The sequence below is a fragment of the Podarcis erhardii genome (assembly GCF_964252035.2).
Source record: "Podarcis erhardii genome assembly, chromosome: 4".
NCBI classification, from domain to species: domain Eukaryota; kingdom Metazoa; phylum Chordata; class Lepidosauria; order Squamata; family Lacertidae; genus Podarcis; species Podarcis erhardii.
Genome location: NC_138508.1, coordinates 100723542 through 100746564, shown reverse-complemented (window position 1 = coordinate 100746564; position 23023 = coordinate 100723542). Strand labels below are relative to the sequence as shown.

The 23023-nt window shown below is 39.8% G+C and overlaps 3 long non-coding RNA genes across 4 annotated transcripts; 2 read left to right on the top strand and 1 right to left on the bottom strand.

The window, feature by feature from the left end:
* The first annotated feature begins 1644 nt into the window (after nt 1-1644).
* LOC309339936 lies at nt 1645-6265 on the top strand. The gene is made up of 2 exons (XR_014155676.1): nt 1645-1900; nt 5683-6265. It is a non-coding gene; the product is annotated as an uncharacterized lncRNA (long non-coding RNA).
* An 8260-nt stretch (nt 6266-14525) lies between these two features.
* On the bottom strand, nt 14526-16680 carry LOC309339907. The gene is made up of 2 exons (XR_014155643.1): nt 16490-16680; nt 14526-14806 (listed from the first exon to the last, which is right to left on the bottom strand). It is a non-coding gene; the product is annotated as an uncharacterized lncRNA (long non-coding RNA).
* Nucleotides 16681-16707: 27 nt separating this feature from the next.
* On the top strand, nt 16708-22571 carry LOC309339886. Of its 2 annotated transcripts, none has more exons than XR_014155613.1 (5): nt 16708-16816; nt 17429-17504; nt 17645-18175; nt 20791-20887; nt 21734-22571. It is a non-coding gene; the product is annotated as an uncharacterized lncRNA (long non-coding RNA). The 2 variants fall into 2 exon arrangements; XR_014155614.1 differs by lacking the exon at nt 21734-22571 and adding an exon at nt 21526-21687 and having other exon boundaries at nt 16710-16816.
* Nucleotides 22572-23023: the final 452 nt, after the last annotated feature.

Genomic DNA, 23023 nt, shown 5'->3' with positions numbered 1-23023 from the left:
TACAGAGATAAAGTCATTGTCTTCCTTAAACCAAGGCATAGTACTCTTTATTTTAAGCTCAGACCCTAGGTTTTTAATGACTAGTTATTGCACAGCTCCAATGGGACACCTCTTTGCTAAACTCTCTCAAGGATCAGCCCTACATGTAATGGTTCTAGGGGTTGCTCGTGCGTAAACCGGCGCCACACCTGGCTGGGTTGCCTGAGTGAACCCTTTCTGTCCGGACAGCCACTCACCCGTGGCCTTCTCAATTGCTGGCAGAATCCGTCAGTGGGCGTTTCTTGAACTTCTTCCAGCAAAGAAGCTCTTTGACGCCTAGTCTCCACCTACTCTCCCTGTGCGGAAGCCTTCTGCACAGGGAGGGTGTGGGCAGCGGAGGCCCTGTGCTCTCCCCGCTGGTCTCCGGCGAGGAGTCATGGAGCCCCCTCGCCAATTCCCCCATCTTCCCCCCTTCTCCACTGGTGCTACGCTGATTTCCTTCCCCAGAAGATGGGCTGTTTCTCTCCCTCCCGGGACGCTCTCCGGAATCTCTCTGGAGCCCTCGCTCTCCCTCTGGCTCCGATGGCAGTTCCCTGACACTACATGTCCCTGAACCACAGACAAAAAGAGCAGTTGAGAGACTCTGCTACCTTGCCATCATGGGGTTTTGAAGGGAGAGCTTAACTCTCACAGAAGACACAGATCTCAGATCCGTGGCTTGCTTTTTCTACTTCGTGGTGTGACAAGTTCTTTATTAAGCATAAAGGTTAAATGTATGTGTGTCTTTTTAATGTACACACACCCTGACTCCTTACAAAAGGCTCCATAACTCTCACTTGTATATGTACGATTTACGTGCACAGTGGACATGCTTGTGGGTTTAGATGTACACCTTGCAATACTGGTGTAGAACATGAATTGGGCCCCTTGCATACACACCCAGCACTGTGTTGGAAATAAACCAGGGTTGGCTCCAGTTTTCTGGGGTCCTTTGGCAATGGGTATCTGTGGGCCCCTTGTTTCCTCCTCAAACCACACACCTCCTCCATCATGGCCTCACCCTTTTAAAATAAAAGAAATCTTGACCAATATGGTAATTCCTGCTTCTCAGGGAATAATATAAAATTTTGAAAATCTTAATTCATTGGGGTAAATTTATACAGAGGAGTGGAGAAAGGGTCTGGGCCCCAGAGAGACAGTGACCATTGCCTCCACTACTGGCTTTCTTGGAATAGGCCTGGGCTGGCTTCCTCCTGCACACAGCCTTTAGCAGGAAAATGCACTGGACCCCTAGAAGCTCCTTGGTCCACAACTTATAATTTACTTTTAAAAAGAAAAGAAAGCTAAAAGTCCAGGCCCTCTGCTGGTTTGGAGCCCCATAGAACTCTCTCCATTCTACCTGTTTGTTGCGCCATGACTTTCAGCATCCTGTTGCTATTGTTTCAAGTGCAAATGTAAAGAAAAACGCTTCATTCCATTTGTCAGTTGACTGAGTTTGCTTTCTACACCCAACCAAAGATAACAATGCTGCCCCTGGCAATTTCTTTGTGGATATAGAAATAAGGTGAAGGCCACCGCAGTCTAGCTTCCATCCCTGGCTGTAGGCCTTAAGGCTGCAGGGATGTTGCATCGCCTCACTGCCAGTGAGAAAACCTGCAATGGGAAACAAGCTCCCATTTGTGAGTCAGAGGACTAACAAAGGCTCTGTCACAAAGCAATGAGGTCATCGGGACATGATGACACCTGCCTGATGAAAATCATGTGATACCACTAATGGAACACTCTTGCAGGCCCCATGGCCTCCTCTGGCAACTGGAACAGCTACGCAGCATTCCCAGGAAGGGGTCCTGGTGTTCTGGGGCTCACAGTTGCTCTCTTGTGGGCACCCAGTCTTTATAGGGTAAAAGCAGCACAGACGGAGGTGAGAAGGTATCTGGGCACACCTACTTGATTTCTACTAATTACAGATTAAAGAACATAACCAACACGTATGAGAGGAGCAGCCCTCGTATGGACATCCTGTCTGGTCGCAAGACAGAGCAGAAAAGAAAAAAAACACAATAGTACCAGAGGCAGAAGTCACACAGACAGGCTTCCTTTCTCACGGAACAGAAAGTAAACAATAGGATCAGATGATCCTTGCAATGGGAGGAGTGAAATACCAACAACTAGCTGCCCACTATATTGTCAAGAACTTGGGCTTCATGAGGAATTTTGTCCTATCTGTGATGGACAACTCTAGGAAGAGAGGTGTGGTGTGTTAGGATATAGTTCTGTTCCACCTTAAAAGGAACAGGCGTGACTGTTGTGTGTCACATGCCTGTTTACTTCCAGCACAGTCTGCTGGGAATTTCCATTTGTATATTGCTTTTGCTATACTGCTGTGTGCTTGGACACAAAGGGAAGCAGACGTGTTTTTTCCTTTGTTCCTGAACTATGCTGAATAAACGCCTGTAAATAATGCTTACACATGTCTCTGTCCGCCACTTCAGTTGTGAAGATTTATTCACTCTGCTGATAGAGCTGCTCAAGTTTCTGAAGGCTTCTGAAGCTATGTGTTGCTGACTGATGCTGCTCCAAGGGAGACCAGAGTTCGTCTGGCTGCCGGCCGGTGGCTGGGGGCCTGCCTGATGCCCCCATCTCCCTGGCAGCATCCCTGGGATCTTTAGCCTTCTTTCCGTATTCAAAGTGCATAGGCTAAATGGACAGGAGGTGAATGGGAGCACTCTGGCAGTTCTACCATGTTGTTTCTAAGGACAGAACAGCAGCAAGACATAAACTGTGTGTGTATAGTATTCTCTCTGCACATTTGGAAACCATGTTTTTAAAGAGGTAAGGAAATGGGACATTACACACAAACCTACTTGCAGGCCCATGTTTTCATAGAATGTGTGACAGGAGTGCCACTCATCTCATTTTTTACATTTGACTTGTCCTACCCGTAGTCCAAAATGGGATTCATTTTACTGCATCCAAAGCGTCCGGCAGATAATCTCTGTGTTTCCAGAATGTGATAATATTTGTAATGTGCTAGATCATGGGCATTTAAATGTACTTTCCCTTTGACCTACATTAATCCTAACATAATGCAATATACAATTTTGAGAAGTTTGTAGAAAATAATCACCCAATTTAGATGGGATAAGAAAAGTCAGAGGATTATTTATTCCTCAGTAAAAGTGGTGTTTTATTTAATTTCCGTTAATTTACAGCTAAATTTTGGAACCAATAGTCGTTATGTTTTGTTGTTCGAAGTATGGGGAGTGTTAAAAGGTTGAAACAAATGTTTTATCTCATTTCAGGCATGGTTGACTAAATGTTGTGGGTTACTGAACTGAATGAAAAAAGTCAGTGTCTATCAATCACATGCAGCTTTTAATGAACCAGATAGTGCAGAAATAACAAAATGTGTGAATTACATTTTGGGGATACTGGCATCATAATGATACAATCTTATTAGAAAGTTGTTCTAAGAATGTAAGAATGTTGTATTTTGTTATTAGGGGTTTTGTGATGTTGTTTTTAAAACAATTTAAAGAATAGGCTAAAACTCTGCCTAAGGAGGAGGAAGTGGTCCTGTTCTCAATCCTTCTGCTGATCTTTATTAGACATTTAGCCACTTAACAATAATAGTTTTAGAGAGTAATCAGAACTAAGTCCAGGGCCAGCTGTAGTGGAAGCACCCCTCTCTACCTGGTTTATTAGAGGACAGGGTTGCTCTCCTGTAACTATGCTGCACTAGCTCTTGACAAAGTGGCATTTGGTGGCAGAAGGGGTGGCAGAATTCATCAACACTAAAGCCTGGGTGAAGAAGGGTTTGGGGGAGCATTCTGCATTGCTATCTTCATGAACAGGAAGCTTTGCTGAGAGAGACAGTGTTTCACTGGAGCTACTGAATTAGGCAATCCTTCCACTGTCTTTAATCATGGAAAACTCAGTTGCTGTTGCCACAACGAAAATTCTCCTGTACTCTATAGCCACAATGCACAAGTCTAGTGACTTATATTAGCCCAATATTTGAACACCTTGAGTGATAATGACTGATTGCTGTACACAACAAAATGGTTCCAGGTACTCAGTAAGCATGCCAAACGCTGAAATCCCTTGCTTGAATTTTCAGTGGAAACGTCAGAAAACTGTATGTATGAGCACAGAAGGGCAAGATTGCATTTCTGGTGATGGACTGTGGGTGTGAGTGTTATTTTAATTTGATGAAAGAGATATAACCAATATATTTCAAATTAACATTCACATCCTCAGGTGGGCTCCTGAGTTGCTCCTCTGGTTGGGCACTTGCCTCTTGTGCCACCATCCCACGAGTTAAAACTAGTTTTCAGGTTGTTTGGTCTGTGTTGATAACATTGTTGCAGCTGTTATAGGGTATATATAGCAAATGCTTTTGACGTAGGTACAATAGTTATGGCAGAAGGATTGCCTTTCCTTGGGTGCTCAACTGTTTTATCTCCCTCACTTCTGGGCTGGTGACTTTGCAGTTGCCTCTCCTCCTTCCCTCCCCTTCAGCAGATGCCTGAGGCACCACATGCATTTTGAGTCTCTAATCACTAGCACATATTCAAAATGCATGATGAAGTATGTTGAGGTAATGCTAATCTGCATTCATGATTGTGAGAAAATGTTCTTGACTGGCCAAAAGAACAAAATTTATATGCTTGGAGGGAGGGGTGGGGACACCCGCATGCATAACTTAACAGCAGCAACAGCAGCAACAACCGAAAAACCTTTCATAGTGGACAGCCCTGATCAAAAATTTGTGACTAACTCAACAATTAATACACGAATAAATCGTATTAATGTTTTCTGCTCCAGTTAAAATGATATACTTTCTGGTAAAGCAGGTGTTGGAAGAACCAAAGGGCAATAATGGGGTAAGATAAATCCCTTCCTTGTTTTCCAGTGATTAATGGGGATAGGGGGAATTATGTGGTGAAGGGAAGCAGAGACAAGAGAGTTAGGACTGTCCCCTGACCCTCTTCCTAAGCTGGAGGAATAATGTCTGATGCATGGAGTCTTCTCTACTTGTCAAGGCTTCCTACCTGGTTTAGAATTCTGATCTGATGTTGTGCCACATTTCTAAGCTCAGGTCCAAGCTTTAAAGCTCTGGGAATATCCACACTTCCTCTTGTCCCCCTGCTTTCCCCCAGTTGGAGCCAACAGCAATTCATATTTTCTCCAGCTTAACATTGGCTCCAACCTAAAGCTAAAGGGTGGGTTTTCCTGGGGAAATGAGTGGGGCATGTCTAGAAAGCATGTGTTAAGCAGAAAACAGCATAGTCCCATGCTTTCTAGGGACAAGCTGAAGTGTGGATGAGCCCACTGTGCCCAAGCATATGTTTAAGCTTAAATAATCACTTCGTCTTTTCATCTCTTAAATTGGGCGATTGTTGTCCTCTGTTGTCATTTTTTTGTTATTTGTACTTTTACACTTTTGTATGAAGATGACACTTTTCTGGCGATTTCATGCTAAATCCGTAGGAGTTTATCACCAACGTAAGGTTAGCCTATAAACATCATGTTATTTAGTGCTACCACCACATGTTGGCCATTCATGTGTTTCCAGAATGCCCATAAAAGGAAAATAAGATGAATAAAACTGTAAATTGGTGAAGTTTCTCTTGAATTTCACAGTGGTGGCAAAAATAATGATTGTTTTGAGAATAACATCCAGTTCTTTTCTGTACGCAGGTTTGTGAAGACAAAGGCTTAGAAACTGCCTGTCTGCTATAAAAGAAGATGGCAGGGAATGAAATTTTCAAATGCACTGAGCACCCACAACTAGTTGAAGATTCTTTAAACTAGGTCATTTGTAGCTTGCTTATGATCACACAGAAGCTAGGAAGAAACTCCAAATTTCCAAAGTCATATTTCAAAAATATAACCATGAGCTCATTTTGCCTCTTTTGCTGCAGTACCACATCAACTCTATCATAGTCTGCTACCTGGATAATAACACCTCCAGGAACCATAACTGCAGCTCTGCTCTTTAAAGAACTCACCACCCCCACCCCTTGTTTGTAAATGTTCTTAAAATATGGGCAATTTTAAAGGGGGACCAGAGAGTCCATGCAGAACCATCAAAGCTGTGTTAGCAGAGGGCCATTTCATTAGCAAGAAAAAGCTAGACATTTCCTGCAGGAATATTTGCCCTAACAAAAAAATGTCAAGGAGTAGGGAAGATAGATAGAGCTGAAGAAATACAAATGGAAGGTTACAACCCTATGCATGCATATTGTACACTGTTAACTATGAAAAATGGTTTGCAACACAATTTTTATGAGTGTGTGTTAATTTACTTCTAAAGAAACTGAGAATCCAACATAAAGTCATTCTTATTTAATTGAAATCCTTTTTTAAAAAATAACATCGCTAGTGCACACTTCAAAGCAAATGCAGTTCGCTACCTCGATATTGCAAGTTGGAAGGGACCATGGCTAGGTGATTTACAACAACCTTGCAGAGTTGTCCAATGGTATTTAAAGCCTACAGCAAGTTGGGCTGAAACTGGGAAGGTAGCTTGCAGCCTACTGTGACCATTTTAGAGAGGCTCTGCATTTCACCAACGTATGAAGTATGGCTGGTGTGGATGTGGCACAGGGCCTTTTTGGTTGTGGTGTCTAAGCTCTAAAACACAGATGGGGAACCTCAGGCCCAGGGCTTCTTTATCTTGCCTCTTGAAGCAAACTGCCTTGCCTGGCTGAATTGTGCCTGGAACTCTGATAAAGCTTCTTGCTCACCTAGATAAAGGACAAGGAAGTAAGTGTGACAATGAAGATGCTAGCCTACCAGAAAAATGATAACATTCATTGCTCTGCGCTATTTTGTATCTGGCCCTGCCAACCAATGGCATGTGCCCCTCCAATTTTTTTTTAAAAAAAATTGCCCCAAAAGGCACAACAGTTCTCATGCTAAAAAATATTCCTCACCCTTGCTCTAGAACTCTTTTTCTTCATATTCTCCCCTAACCATTTAATTCTTAACTACTAGAAAAATGTGAATGTCATCTTGTTTCAGCAGGCTTTTAATACCAGATTATGGGTTTTGCTGCCTGATCTTATAGCTGATTGTGCTCTCTTCTGCATAGCAAGCTGTTGATTCCTTATTGTTTTAGATTATATTTTGTCTTTTATGATTGCCTGTCACTTTCGCTGAAAAACAATGTATATATTTGAAAAATAATTTAATTTTAAAAACTCCTAGCATTTACTTACCCCATGTGGAGACTGACAAACATAGCATGCATTTGCTATTGTCTTGTCACATGACTTGGGTATTTCTCCGGGGGGGGGGGGCATACAATTAAATGATGTATAGGCTGACGAGGTCAGGCACACTTTGGAAGGGAGGGCATTCCACAGTCCTTGCACTTTCCAGCCCTATCAAGGCTCTTTGCACTTGTCATAACATTCATCAGATTAGAAGGAACCTCGTACTTCTGCTGAATCTCACTTCAGGCCGGACATCAATAGAAATTCAAATTTTAATTCTGCTGCTTGTATATTGGGAAGTAAATATTGCGCTTTTGGGGGACAAATACTCTCTCTCTCACACAAGACAATTCACTTCTTCCCTGGTCTGCTCCTTAGTTTTCTGCCCCCATTTCCAAGAGGACCTGATGCACGGGAGAGAACTTCCAGAGATACGTGAAGCTGAAGGCATAACCTCTGCATAGATTTCTGGAACAGAGCAATTATTCATTGCAATAAATGGTTGTATTAACATTCATTGTACCAATTGCGGATTAGGGTGAATGATTTATTATGCTCACTTGAACTCTGCGTTAAGACATATATACATGAAGTTAATTAAGAAAATAAGTCAAATAAGAGGAGGATATTTATAAAGTAATGGTTGTTGCAGAGATTAAATAGATTTTCTCTCTCCTTTGTATAATTTAAAAACTTGTGGGTTATGCACTGAAGTTAAGTGGCACAGATTCAGAACAGAAATTATAACTACTACTTCACTCAGGACACCATTAACATTTGTTTATTATCTGTACTTACAGCCCCCCTTCACCAGATGGTCCTAGGAAAGCTTACAAAAATGTCACAGTTAAAACAACTTGCATTAAAATAACAAAACCACAAAACTACTAATGGCAAAAAACAAAAACCACCAGCAGCATGGCTGCTATGGGGATGGCATAGCACATAATTAGAGTGTTACAGTCATGGTTAAACTTTTTCCCGTAAATGCAACTGTGAAAGGCACAAGAATCCCCTTCCCTCATGCCAACCCAGAAGTTTCAGACTACTTTTTCAGGGGAAAAACCACCAATCTTGTTTTCAGGGCCCTCCTGTCCAGGCGATGCAGCTATATGACAAGTGACTGGAAGTTCTGCACATGTTAGGTGAAAATGAAGTGATGGTTGTGGAAGACACAAGACCTACCCACCTTGGAAGAATGGCAGATGCAAGTAATGGACTACATGGAATTGGCGGAAATGACCGGCAGAATCCGAGACCAGGGAGAAGAGTTGGTGGAAGAAGATTGGAAGAAATTAAAAATCTATCTACAGAAACACTGTAAAATTATTGAATGTTAATGACGTTGGAATGAAACGAAGTGGTTCTAGCAATAAGGCAAAATAAGAATATGCAAGAATAGATTGATATCAGATGAAAATTTGAAGTTAAAATATGTAAGGATAAACAATTAAGGGTAAATTAAGAGGGTATGAATTTGTTGAACAAATTTTTAAATGGAATACAAAAAGGGGAGGTGTGAGGAAGTCATGAAAATAAGTAAATGAATGGTAAGATATTAGAAAGGGATTTTTCTTTTTTCTTTTTACGTTAAATTTTGGTTTTTGTATTTTCTTTGTGTGTTCTTTGTTTATTGTTCACTGTTTTGTAATCCTTTCTTTTTGTTAAAAACTTAATAAATATTATTTAAAAAAAAGAAAAAAAGAAAATGAAGTGATGGTTGATATACATGCTTTGATCCTAATACGTGCTTTAGTCCCCGGAAAAAAGTGAAGCACAGAATGTGATGGTAACACTAAATGATTCTCCTTTCAGCACCATACCTTTTTATTCGTTCAAGACTCTGAAGATTATATTAGTTTGAACTATAGATTCACTTGTAAAGCTCAATGGTCTCTGCACACAAGTTTAGTACTGACTTCTAGGGCAGTATCTTCTCATTCTGGCTATATATTTATAAGGCTTTCTACTGGGAAGGAAGCCATCAAACAGCATTTCATCTAGCAATAGATGGGTTGTAACTTATGTTCCTCTTCTGTCAGAGTTCATCTAGGCCTTGCAACACTTTCTTCTTGCCAAATATTTATAGCTGAGTTATAAGAGTCACTGATAGGAACTTCAAGCTTCCTCCAAAAAGTCCAGACAAAGGTATTTAGAGTTGAGGTGTCCTGAATCTTCACTAGTTTCATGTGTTTTTATGTTTTTTAAGAAACCAGCACTTTGGGTACATAGAAGTATTTTTCATAAATTAAACGGGGGCCCCAATTTCAGAAGTTTTGTCTGGCTACCAGTTGCTTAGTAGATAACTAACTGAGGGAGGGCTGATGTCTCCATATCCAACTTGTAGCTTCTAGGTAAGAAAAAGAGGATGCAACTTTTTCCTCACCAGGAAGTGCTGAATTTTTAAAAAAGCTTCAGCATGTCTTTCTGTTTTCAGTTCTTACCAAGGATTGTTTTAAAGAAGGCTGTCATGGCCATGATGGGGTTACCATAGAGATAAGGTGCTTGCTATGTAAAACCTGTTGTTCCATCATTGGCTTTATAACAGACCTGCAAGAAGAAAGGGGTAGAGTGTAGGGGTTTGAGATGTATGGTAGCTAGATCTATTTGATCTGTGTATTTAAGAGCTTTCAGCGGGGCAGAGAAAGTGGTGTTGAACAATCAGAGCTACACAAGGAGTATAAGCAAGTACATATGGGTGTTGGGATTTCATTCCTTCCCACTGCTGATGTGTGATTGTTTTCATCACATGTCTGTGTTGACATTCCACACTGTTGGAGTCATGAGAACATAAGCTGAGTTAGACTGTTCCGTTATGTTATGCTTTTGCATTTTCTGTTCTCTCTCGGATGAGAAGGAGAGAAGACCCATGATTTCTTTGTTCTGTAACACTTGATCTTGTACATAATAAATTAGCTTAGTATTCTACACCTCAAGTCCAGCTTCTGCTTTGAACTCTGCTATGTTTGTGTGTGCATATATCTTCAGATATATGCCGCAGTAGCAACTCGGGACAGAAGAGTGATGAATCATCCCAAGGGCCGCTTTGGAGGAAAAGACGCAGTTCCCTGACAATGGGGAGCTGAATTTTTAGAAATGAAGCAACAAAGCAGACTGGAACCAGGATTGCTGAAGAACTAGGTTATGGCACACACACATATCCCTGATTTGAGGAGCTGGCACAGAGAGCAGTGAATTTCCTTCCTCCCCTTCCTTGATTGCACCTGCCATCATTCAGAATATGGGGCCTTGCTTTGCAAGCTGCTTCCCTCCAATCACTGGTAGAGGAAGAGGAGTGCGGGGAGAGCACACCGCCCCCAGCAATGCAATCCCCAGGGTGCCATCGCGGCTGCTCCCCCACCCGCGCTGGGCACCCCGCCCCTGCAGGTGGTGCGCCCTGCCCATGGGACACACACCAGCCCCGCCCCTGCCTGCTCTCCGCCCCCCCCCCCCGGTGCTGGAGCATGAAGCTCTGCCACTGCCTCCAGTGATGGTATCTGCTGCCCTGCACTGAGGTCATGCAATTTCAGGCTTCTTCAGATTGTGAAAACAGTTACTGAAAGGGGGTTGCACTGAAATGGACAGGATTCACTAGGTGTAATTAAAGTTAGAGCTGTAAATCAAAAAAGCTTCAGTTGACCATGTGGCGGAAAGGTTCATTTTAAAAAAGAACTAGTTTCATCCTGTCCAAAAAGGAACTAGTTCAAGTTTGTCCTTTTGCAAAACAAACTAGCATTCCCACCCCCAGCAATCAGAACGTTACAAGCTGCTGTGCTAAGGTATAAGGTCCAAAGGTAAATCAGGGACCTCACAGAGGTAATAAGATGTCTGACAGACATAATGCCAACTGGTGAAGCTTTCAATATAGTATTCTAGTATTCCATATAGTATTCTAGTATTTTCATACTAGAAAAGGCTTGCCTTGTTTAATTTGCATTAGCTACACAGCTTTTAAAGGCACAACATATTGTTTGTTTGTTTCCTGTACCCGTACTTGCTGCAAGTTGCTCCTGTTTGAAGAGAGTGAAAACCTTCAGCAGGAAAAATATAGGAAATACATCATATTTAAATAGCATTAAATTACAAAATCTCAGATCTACTAAAGGAATTGTAAAAAAACCCCCCAAAAAACCACCCAAAACATATAATTTACAAGAAACGAGTCATTGTTAAAAGGAAATGAAGGAGCATCTTGGACACTATGTTTCAATCCCAATTAAAATAACAAAGTAATGTGCCTACTAATTACAATTTATATTTACTGAAAACTGGTTCCCACCAATGAAGGATGTGACATTAAGCAGTAGAGAGCAATAGTAAGAAAAAGTGGGCTGGTGGCATATATTTTTAGTGATTAACATTTTCCTGCTCCATTTAAAATTCCATGTTGATATTTCTTGTTGATGTATTTAAAATCATTTAGTAAATCCTAAGTTGAAAACAAGGGTAAATTTAATATTACATGCTCCAGATTCAAAGGGCAAACCAACGTAACTGCTTGTATATGTTTTGCTATCTGGGGTTTTGTATGCATGTAGGAATATAAAATACATATTCATGCAAACATAATTTTGAGACAATTTACTGGAGAGAAATCTAACTTGTAACAAAGAATTGCCTTGTGTTAGAATGCCATACGTGATGCCCAAAGGTCATACCATAATTTGAAAACCAAATTAATCCAGTGGAGTACTGTTACCTTCCTTATTAATATGATTTAGTGTGACCTTGTTTCACCATTGTTTCAAGATAACTTTGTTATTATTCCTCCTTTGCATTTTTGCCTCTATGTTCCCACCTCCCCCAGACAAGAACTAAAATTCCAGCTGTACCCTATTCAGTTTACCATCTGTTGAACATTTGGATTCATTTGCTAATACTGGCATCTTTCGTCTGCAGGGAATTTTTCCTGCCAAATGACCACTTTCCCCCCACACATCATCTTAAAGGTTAGATTCCTCTGTGGGCAGTCAATCTATTGGAGACCATTTGCGTTATTTACTTTAGTTCGGGAAACAATGCTTGATATAAACAACTAGGCACTCAGGATTTATTAAGGCTTACCATGCAGATAAGTGCATGTCAAAGCTAAAGCTACTGAAAAAGATTGCTCCCCGTCTTCTGTCACATAAATCAGAATTGCAGTGCCTTCTCTTGAACAATATTAATAAAATTTGCAGTTAAAAAATAATCAAAGTATGTGAGAAGCTGCTGGTTTAAAAGCCTTGTTTATGTGACGTTACAGTGACCTTTATTTGCTGCCCGCACAAAAGTGCCTAATTTCCCCCTCTTCTGTTAGTATTTCCCTCCTCACCCCCCCCCCAGTAGGACGTATACAGGAATCATACAATGTTGTGAAAAATATTGTTGAATATGTACTACAATATATATGGAATACTAGGCATGAGCAAATCATTTTGAAAGTCTTCAGTGGACAGAACGGTGCTTTATAGAACAGCTGAGCTGCCATGGAAAAGCCACGCCATGTTCCCCCTTTGTTCCACATTATGAAGTCATTAAATCAAATTAGGTTGTCAAGCCAAATTATGCAATGTTGTCAATGGTGAATACCGGTATTTATTTTATTTGAAATATATTATTCAATTCATAATTTCCAGATCAAATTCCAACAACTAATAAATGTAGTAATGCCATTTTCAGTGGTAAGAGGCGGTATTCAGCAGAGAGTTAAAAATATATATGTGAGGGTAAAAGTCTGGGGAGATATAAAGGGTCATTGCTGGAGCCAGGGGTCCCAGAAAATGCATTCACCAACAGGCCAGCCCCTCTTAACCACCTACCACAAACTCTTGGTGTATGGTTACCATTTGGTAAAAGTTGAATTCAGAGTATTGATAAGAAAACACAAGTAAGTTACGTCGCATGACAACTTTTATGTCAGATTGGGGCAGAAGAAGTACGATGCTGTAAAACTCAGGTGTGGAAAGTGGCTGCATTGGGTGGTCGGCGGTTGCAGTCCCTTGTGGGCTGCCATCCATTCCCTGGTACCAAGGAGTCACATACTATGTAATGAAAGCAAAAGGTGCAGAAAATGTCTTTTCCCACAAATGGAAGGGCTGTTTTACTCCTTGCATTTACTCCAGCACAGTGCAAGCACAACTAAACTCTGCAAGGATTTTATTCCATTCTCACAAGAACCTATGCAATTGAAACAATGCTGCAAAATCTACCTGTTATAGTGATGTCTGTCCTCTTGTGCAAGCTCTTAAGAATCTCTAAAACAGTGCTATAAACTGTTCTCCTCCATTCACAGAACTTTGAATCTGAACCAAGTCTTTGAACTGGCCTGACTCACCTCTTTTTTTTTATTTAGAGTTGGAAACCTTGCTGAATTAAATTGCTACGCAGATCGACATCTTGGGCATCAATTATTTAGCAAAGGCAGTGAGTAATGCTTAGCTTCCATAAAAGCCAAATCTAAATGGTTGCCATGTGTAGGCTATGAATATGGTGATGTATCGTCTAATGCAACAAAACAGCCTGACTTTAGTCAGGCAATTTGTAAAAGAATTAATGCTTTCCAGCTCATTTCATACAGCTACGGCACGTGGATATGACAACTCTAGCTATTTCTTTAATTAGGGAAATTGCTACTGCTATTCAAACTGTTTGCCTTGTGTTCCATTTTGCTAAGGTGACCCAGAAGACTTAAGAAAACAGAGAGACCCCATGGCACCCTCCTAAACAACTACATACAGTTCTCAGTTGAATTGAAATACCTGGAACTGTGTGAATCGTTTTGGAGGAGGAAGATAAAAATACACCGCACAACAATAAAAGATGAATTACATTCAGTTTTGCTTTCAGCTAACAAACCTAGAATTACTCGCGCTGACGAGGCCTTACCTTGAAATGAACCCATAGAAACAGCATGTATGAAGGCAGCCAGGAACTTAAGCTATCAATTATCTAAGTACAAAACACCTCAATGCAGCTTTAATACCTGGATAGGGCATTTAGAACTGGAATTTAAGGCACAGCATGCTCAGTTTAAACAAAGTTTAAATGTAGATTTGGAAGGAAATACACCGCTGATGATACTTCAATGATTACGAATGTAGCTGGGAAATAAAAGATAAGCTTGACAATGGGACAGTAGGCAGTTTGAAGAAAGGAGAAAAACACTTTAAAAGGATAGATGGTATAGAAGACTACAGAGATTTAAAGCCACTGAGGGCTGGACAAATAGGCATCAATATAGCCTAATTATATACACAAAGCAGCAGATGAAGCTTATACAACTCAACCCCTGAAGAACTGTGCCACCTATACAAGCATTATTGAAGCAAACATAGCTACAGCTTTTGTCAATGCTTTTAATGCTATATTGAGAACTGTTGTCTAGATGTTGTACAGTGCAGGTACAGCGTGGGATTCACAAAATGCATCAATATGCTCAGATCTGCCACATAGCATCTGTTGATATTCAGTAACCAGCCTTCTGTAAGATCAAGTTGCAGAAGTCAAGTTCTAGGCAGAAATAAACCACAACGTGGTCCAATTCCATTGATCCTCTACACCACTGAAAGTTTGGATATTGTTTTGCTTTTGAGGCAAAGATTGTACAGTAGTCTTTTCCAACCCTAGAAAAGATGCCACATTTACTGAGTAATAGCAACATATATGACTCTTAAACCAAGACTTTAAAATCTTTCCTGAATGATTAGTTTCTATTATCTGTGAATATGTGTAGCCTAAGTATGTTTTCTCAAAGTATGGCCTAGTTCTATTACTGTATGCCCCCTGACTTGCGTTGGAGAAATTTAAAAAGGGCGTTTCCAGACTGGAGCGTACACTCACAGAAACCCAGAAGAAAAGGATGCAAGCTCCAAGTGAAAAGATAGGTCTTTATTGAAATGCAAATGTGCATAGGGACAGCCTCAAAAATAAGGAGGAGGCTGCAAAGAACCCCATACAAAGCAATTTTTAAAAATCCATTTCCAGAATACACATGTCGTTTCTATTCACCAATCAAAGGATCACAGCAAACTTAATACTTGCAACCCAATGTCATCATCCTGAACCAATCAAAATCATTTGGCTCTTCAGATCAGCCCTTATCATAATATCATGTGATTACATATAACCATTTTTCAGTGTCTTTCTTTATTAAGACTTTGACTAATTTTCCTGTCCCCCCAATATTCTCTTTCATCCGTCTACAAAACAATTCAAGAATAATCACAATTGCCATGCCTAGCTGATTCTCTTTTTGTGCTTACAATGGCCACCATAGAGTCTAACAGTTTATTTTTTCCAGTGTTCTGGATTAGACATTCACTATGTACAGTACCTAAAGCAGCTCATTCTGTACTGTAAAAGGCAGGTACAGGCCCTTTTAGTTTATCTAGGTCACAGACTCAAGAGAAAATGGAATCATGAAAATACAGTTTTATGAAATTATTATTTTCTCCAACATTTGTGACTCCCAGAGAACATAAGAATTGCTATGCTGGATCAGTCTGAAGGCCCATCTAGTCCAGCAAACTGTTCTCGCAGGGATCAACCAGATCTGGCCTATGGGAAGCCTGTGAACAGGACCTGAGTGCGACAACCCTCTCTTGGCGCCATACATCTTCAATTCATCAACTACTCCCCAGCCCATACCACTCATCATCACTAGGACATCACTATTCTATGTTATCCAACATATAGAGAAAGCAGGGGACCATTATGCAGCTCATTAGCTATTGACCTCACGGTATCCTAATCTTCAGTGAAAGAACTGGGACTGAAAGACCGATAAAACATGGGGATGTACTGGAGCTAAGTTATAAGCAAGCACAATATGTGAGTCTGCATAATCTATTTTCTGCTTCTGTTGAGCTGGGGGACCTTAATTTATAATTACTGTGCTTTTTGGAGAACACGTCATTCTGTAAGCACCTGATCCCTCCACTTTAATCCCAGGTATTTTGGTCCTAGAATAACCTTGGTTTCAGTTGAGTTAGAATATTGACAAAGTGTTAAGCCGAATTTTCCCATCGAAGCAAGTGCATTAAACCATGCAGTGAGATGCAAGAATAAACCACATCAAAAATATTATTATGATCTATGGGCTTTCATATTATAGGGACATTCACTTAAAACAAAGAACTGGTATGAGTAAAAAAATAATAAATAACTCTTCAGAACAGGATGTACTGTATATAGCCAAGGAATTATCTTGAATATAAACACTATTACTATGATAGATTCTGTTTGTGAAACTAGATCACATTTGAGCCTACTCACAGCAAGTGAGACCACGCCTTTCTTTGGATCACCTGGTTTCACCAGATCACTGTGTTTTGATTTTAAGTACTAGAAGCCAGCTTTCAAGTTACATATATATATATACGTAACCACTCTTCAAGCTTAGGTTATGAAAACAAAATTAAACCTCGAACTAGCTGTCAGGCTGATGGCTACCTCCTTGCAGCAGTTTATTGGCAACTGCTGTTGGCATGGAAACAGCTTAGTTGAATGCAAACATAACATCCTGATATCATTCATGATGTCACAAACAGTGTAAGCTCCAAGTCTTGGCAAAGTCCGATATAGCTAACAGTTGGACCAAGTCTACACACTGTCATGATGGATGCTCATAGCAGGTGATGAAGGGGTTTATTTTGGAGCTATATTAAGTTTTCATATGGGTGTAGTTTTGATCTGATCTGCAGATTGGTTTGTCAGCCAGTACCCATAAAAACTGAGGTCAAGGTCAATCAATACTAAAAAGCTTTGCTACTGATTCAAGACATAGCTTTGCCAATGTTATGGAACAGTCAGTGCAGGAACAGTTACCAGCCCTTATTAAGAAAAGCTGGAAAGGAAAACACCTTTGTGGCTATCTCCTATCAAGGCTATTACTATTAAGAGAGTTAATATGGACAAACAGTGGGCAGCTTACAGGGAATTGCTGTGGGACGCAAACTGAAATCAATGGAAAATGTAAGGAGCCATGTTACGGACTGGTTACAATATCATCAGTTACACGAAATGTTTAAATTAGATAGGGGAAAAAATGGTTTTTTGGACCAAAGCTCACAATTCAAAAAAGAACTTCTACAAAACAAAGAGAAACTTTTGTCTAAAATGTATAATCTGTTATTGGACTGGGAAACAAAATGCAGGCAGTAGATATAGGACACAATATAGATTTTAACCTCTGGGAAAAACTCTGGAAAAGTGACTTGAAGTTTACAGCATGTTATTCTTTGAAGGAGAACTACTTGAAAATGATTCACATGTGGCATTTAACTCCGAGTAGGCTTGCTAAGATGTATAAGACTGAATCAGGTAAGTGTGGTAGATGCAAAGAGGTGGAGGGAACATTATTTCATATGTGGTGGACATGTAAAAGAGTAAAAGAATACTGGGAAATGATCCATAATGAATTGGGAAAAAAAAGTTTAAATGTACTTTCCCTCTGAAAATAGAGTCCTTTCTGTTGGGGATAATTCAGACTGAAATTCCCAGGTGTCAAAGAAGGTTATTTATGTATGTTACTACTGCGGCCCGTGTTTTGTTAGCCCGAAGATGGAAAACGAGCGAGGTCCCAACCAAAGAAGAATGGCAACGTAAGTTGATAGAATATGAACAACTCGCAGGCTTAACATACAGAATAAGAGAACAAGAACATATGTTTAAAGAAGATTGGGAAAATTGCTAAAATGTACAAAACAAATTCTAAAATGTGTTGGAAATGTAAAGAGAAAGAGGGCACTTTCTGTCATATGCGGTGGGCATGTACGTTGGTAAAGGCTTTCTGAGAAATGATATATAACGAGTTAAAGAAAATATTTAAAAATACATTTGTCAAAAAACCAGAAGCCTTTTTACTAGGTATAATAGGTGAAGAGTTCCCAAGAGAAGATAAAAAACTTTTTATGTATGTAACGACGGCAACGAGAATGCTACTAGCCCAGAGATGGAAAGAAGGAGAAGTACCAGCAAAAGAAGAATGGCAGGTGAAACTGATGGAGTATGCGGAAATGACAAAACTGACATTTCTAAAGACTGGAGTAAATTTGTAATTTATTTAAAAGACCACTGTAAACAGTTAAATTCTTTGGCAGGGGTGTAAAGACACTTGTAAAGTGAAGGGTAAAAAATGCAGTAAATTTAATCTTAAAGATAGAACCCATGGAGGGAGGGAAGGAGGTCTAAGGGTTTGAAAGAACTCTGTATTTTAATGTTTGACATGGTTTTGTTTTATATGTATAATTTTTTTCAAAAACTTAATATAAATTATTTTAAAAAGGAAAATGTTTATTGAATATATGGGAAATAATTGTGTACAGCTGAAAATGCTGGCAGCATTAAGATAAATTCAACAGTATAAATAAGTTTTGGTGGATGCAATAATGGAATACTGAATGGTATAGCTTTTGCAAAATATGCAGGGATTTATGATATGTAAAATGAACCACGGAAAGAGAAGAAAGGAAGTCATTGATCTCTTAAGGATGTAAAATGAGTATTTAAAATTGTAAAACAGAATATATATATATATATAGAGAGAGAGAGAGAGAGAGGAGAGCAAGGAAGTATGGAGAAAGAGCTTGCTTAATTCCCCATTGTTCCAAAACAAAGGTGAGCTGTTTTAGGTGAGATATTCAGGGAGAATGAGCTATAGGACTGTTATGAGTTTCTGAGATACAAATGACATAATATTGTATATACAAATAGTTTATGTTATATGAAGCCAATCTCATACTTTATATATATACACACACACACACACACTCTATTTTTCTTGAGGAAAAAAGAAAATGAAAAGTGAGAAAAATAATTAATTCACAATGAGTTGGCAGAAATGTCGTCGTCCCCCCCCCCAAAAAAAAATGCGGCTGCAAGCATTTTGCGGTTGTCTTATCTGTGTTGCTGGGCAAACCTGCATGTACCACTGGGTAGGAAAGAACTCTAGTTACCTGCAGAGTTTTGACAAACTAAAAAATAAAGTATGAGATTGGCTTCATTATTACCAAATAAGGGAGGCTTATAACCTGGACAAGAAAATTGGCTTTCAGGTGGAAAAATCAAAATTGGAAACAGAATTGTTAGATCCAAAAACTAAGAATTTGTCAAGAATGTATAACTTGCTGTTGAAATGGAATACCCAGGATGAAATGGTTAAATCTGTTATGATCAAATGGGCACAAGATGTGGGACATAACATTATGATGGCTGACTGGGAACAGTATGGACCACAGGTATGAAGTTTACGGCATGCAATGCCTTAAGAGAGAATATAATGAAAATGATTTACAGGTGGTACTTGACACCAGTCAAGCTTGCAAAAATTTATAATTTGCCCGATAACAAATGTTGGAAATGTAAAGAGATTGAAGGTACATTCTTTCACCTTTGGTGGACATGCCCAAAGATTAAGACCTTCTGGAAGATGATTTATAATGAAATGAAAAAGGTATTTAAATATACCTTCCAGAAGAAACCAGAGGCCTTTCTCTTGGGCATGGTCGGCCAATTGGTGCGAAAGGAGGATAGAACTTTTTTTATGTACGCCACAACAGCAGCAAGAATACTCATCGCAAAGTATTGGAAGACACAAGATCTACCCACTCGGGAAGAATGGCAGATGAAGGTGATGGAGTACATAGAACTGGCTGAGATGACTGGCAGAATCCGGGACCAAGGAGAAGAGTTGGTGGAAGAAGTTTGGAAAAAAATTAAAGTTTATCTTCAAAAATATTGCAAAATTAAGGATTGTTAGAAAGATGTTGGGAAAAGAAAATTATGTGGTTTTAGTAGAAACGACATAAAGAATCCTTTATTTATTTTATTTTAGACATAAAGAATCCTTTATTTATTTTATTTTAGAAGTAAAAATGAGTTGGTGAAAGAGAGAATGTAAAATTATAGTATATTAAGACAAATTATTAAGATAAAAATAAGGTTGGAAGGATTTGCTGAAATAACAAATTGAATTAGAATACAAAAATGGGAGGTGTGAGGAGGTCAAGGGAATAAGTGAATGTAAGCAAGTGATGTACAGGTTTGACTTGCTTTTTATTTATTTTTTTTCTTCTGTTTTATGGTTTTTGGATGATGTTATATATATATATATATATATATATATATATGTATTGTTTTTTCTCCCCCCCCCTTGATTGTTATTACTTTCTTTCTCTTTTTTTTCTGTAATCTTTAAAACCTTAATAAAAAAATATTTAAAAAAAGAAGAAAAGAACTCCAGTTACAGCATTCATAGTCGGGGAGCACAGGAAAATCTGTTGGAGATGGGAGACTGATGGAATGATCTTGTGAAAGCATGGAATACTTTGTGAAGAGCTTGTCTGAGGGATGCTGGACAACTTGCAAGACTTCTGGACTCAGAGAGCTAAGGCAGCTGCAGAACTTAGCAACCGGGCTTTGCACTTGCTGTGTGGACTAAGGAAGGACTTTGTAAACTAGAACCCTCTCTGGGCTCAGAGAGTAAAGCTGTGTAGCAACTGTAAATAGTGTGGATTATAGCATCTGTGTTTCTGTTTGCCTAGTAAACACCACAGTTGCTTCCTGTGGTGAGCTTAACTGCTTGACTGAATTTCTGTGGTGCCAACAGGCCATTTTGAGCAGCCAAGCCGCTACTTGAAAGGGCAGCAAGACTTCTTAAATGGTGGTAGAGTGGAAAACCCTTGACTACCTTCTATTTATTAAAGGTGAGACAGGTTTTTAATGTTTTAATTCAGGTTTTTTATGTATTGTTTTGTTGCTTTGTTGTTCATTGACTGGAGTTTCTTTGGCAGGAAGGGAAGGATAAAAAAATGATTGATTGATTTAAAAGGTATTTGGATTCTTGTCGTCTGTTGAAACCTCAATGTTCTCCTGTCCTTGCTACTTACTCCCTGCCTGCCCCCGCTGAAAATTCTTCAATATCTAGTGACTGACCTAACCAGTGATTAGAAATCAAGAAAAGAAAAACTTCCTTAGGTGGCAGGCTTCAACCTAATTATAACAAGCTGTAATGAAATAAAACAGTGAAATCTTTGCATTACATTGCAATTTCAATCAGATGTAACCTAATGAGTGAGATGAGTTCCTTGGCACCAGTGAGGATCAGCTGAGCTTCAATTAATGCACTGATTCAATTAAATAAAGCTTGCAACTCAGAACGTAATCCATGCTCAACCCTTGAGATTGAGTGGGAAGAAAACTAAATAAATAGTTTGTAGCTCTTGGAAAGAAAAGTAATTAATTGAATGTTAAAGGTGATTCCTTCCTACCTTGGCATTTCACAACTTTAAAGTTACATTTAGTTGCATTTGAACTAAGTATAATTGTGTTTCAGATTACACAGAAAAGAAGAAACAGCAAAGATTTATGCAAGATGAGCTGATTGGCACAATTCACACCCATCAGTTCTACAAGGGAAAATGAATTGCTGTTTCAATTACTATTGCCACCAGTTGAAGGAAGGAAAGCTGAGGCTTCACTTTTAAAATAAATATACTGATTTTGATGTTTTGAAGTAAAGCCCTACAATTGCATTAAAAAAATTTTTTTAGGAGCAATGCCCCAGAAAAAAAAATATGGAAAAGGCAAACCCCCCCTCCCAAATGAGGCGAGAAATACTAACAATTTTAAAGCTATTATTAAGAAGACACTTCAGCAGCTGATGGACTTTGTAAGTGGCTATTAACTTTTTGTCTCTGCTAAAAGGCCTTTTATAAAAAATGGAGGCAGAATAAAGCGAGAGAAGAGTGATGAAAGTAACATATTAGAAACTACCTAAGAAGCAATGACTAGCAATGAAGGATCATTTTGAAAAAAAGCAAAGGTTAACAGACTCTCATCCTCAGGTCCTTGCTTTTAAAAATTTGAAAACATTTTAACACCGTAGCCCCTGCCCCCAACTTGTCTTGCATAGGTTTCACTTCACTCTACTATGTGAAGGAGATTTTGGCAACTGAAGTCTGTAACAGTTGTTGATTTCAAAACACCTGGGAGCAAGGTGAGCTTACTGCAAGCCTGCAGAGCTTAGAACCCAGTGACACTAGTAGCTGGTGGCATGTTATGGTGGAGATGCTAACTTCTCAGGAGGGTTGATGGTGCTCATTTGGGGAGGAGGAAGGCAACTGCAAGGTCAGCATGGTGCAAACACAGCATTGCAATCCATCCGGCACTCTTCCTAATGCTTTTCTAGATTGTTATTTTCTTTTGCGGAGAAACAGAGAGAGAACATTGTGAAACCAGTGGGCACCAGTGCAGATCCAAACCAGAACCTCACTTCTGCCTCTCCACATTCTTAATGAAGGCAGGGCTGGAAACCATATTTCCCAGCACAGGACAGGTTAAAATAAAGTTACCAGATATTTTTCAAAGAATCCGGTGACACCTTTTTTTTTTTTAAGAGAAAAAAGAAGTTATTAAAAAAGTTATTTTTTAAAAAAATTAATAAGTAATACCTTTTCTTCTGTGGTCTCCTCTGTCGCGTGGCCTTCCTCTGGGCCTGCTCTCTTGGAGCACTAGCTGCCGTGGAATAGGCTCGGGTCGGGCCTGAGCTCAGCCACGTGTCCATGCCTTCCCAGTGCTCTCCTACCTCTCCTCCTCAGTGGCGGCGGTGGCAGTGGCATGGCAAGGTTGGTGCTCCCCTCTTTTTTCTCCTTCCTCTTCCTCTCTCTTCCTCCTCCTCCTCCTCTCCAATGTCTCCCTGCATTGGCTCCAGGGTTTTTCCTGGCCCCTGGAGCACCGCTGGGCAATCGACCGGACGCTCTCGCACCCGGCTTGATTTGGGTCAAGGGGGGGTGTCAGCAATTCCCCCAGTGGATGTGCCAGGTGTCCCTGGTTCCCCCTCG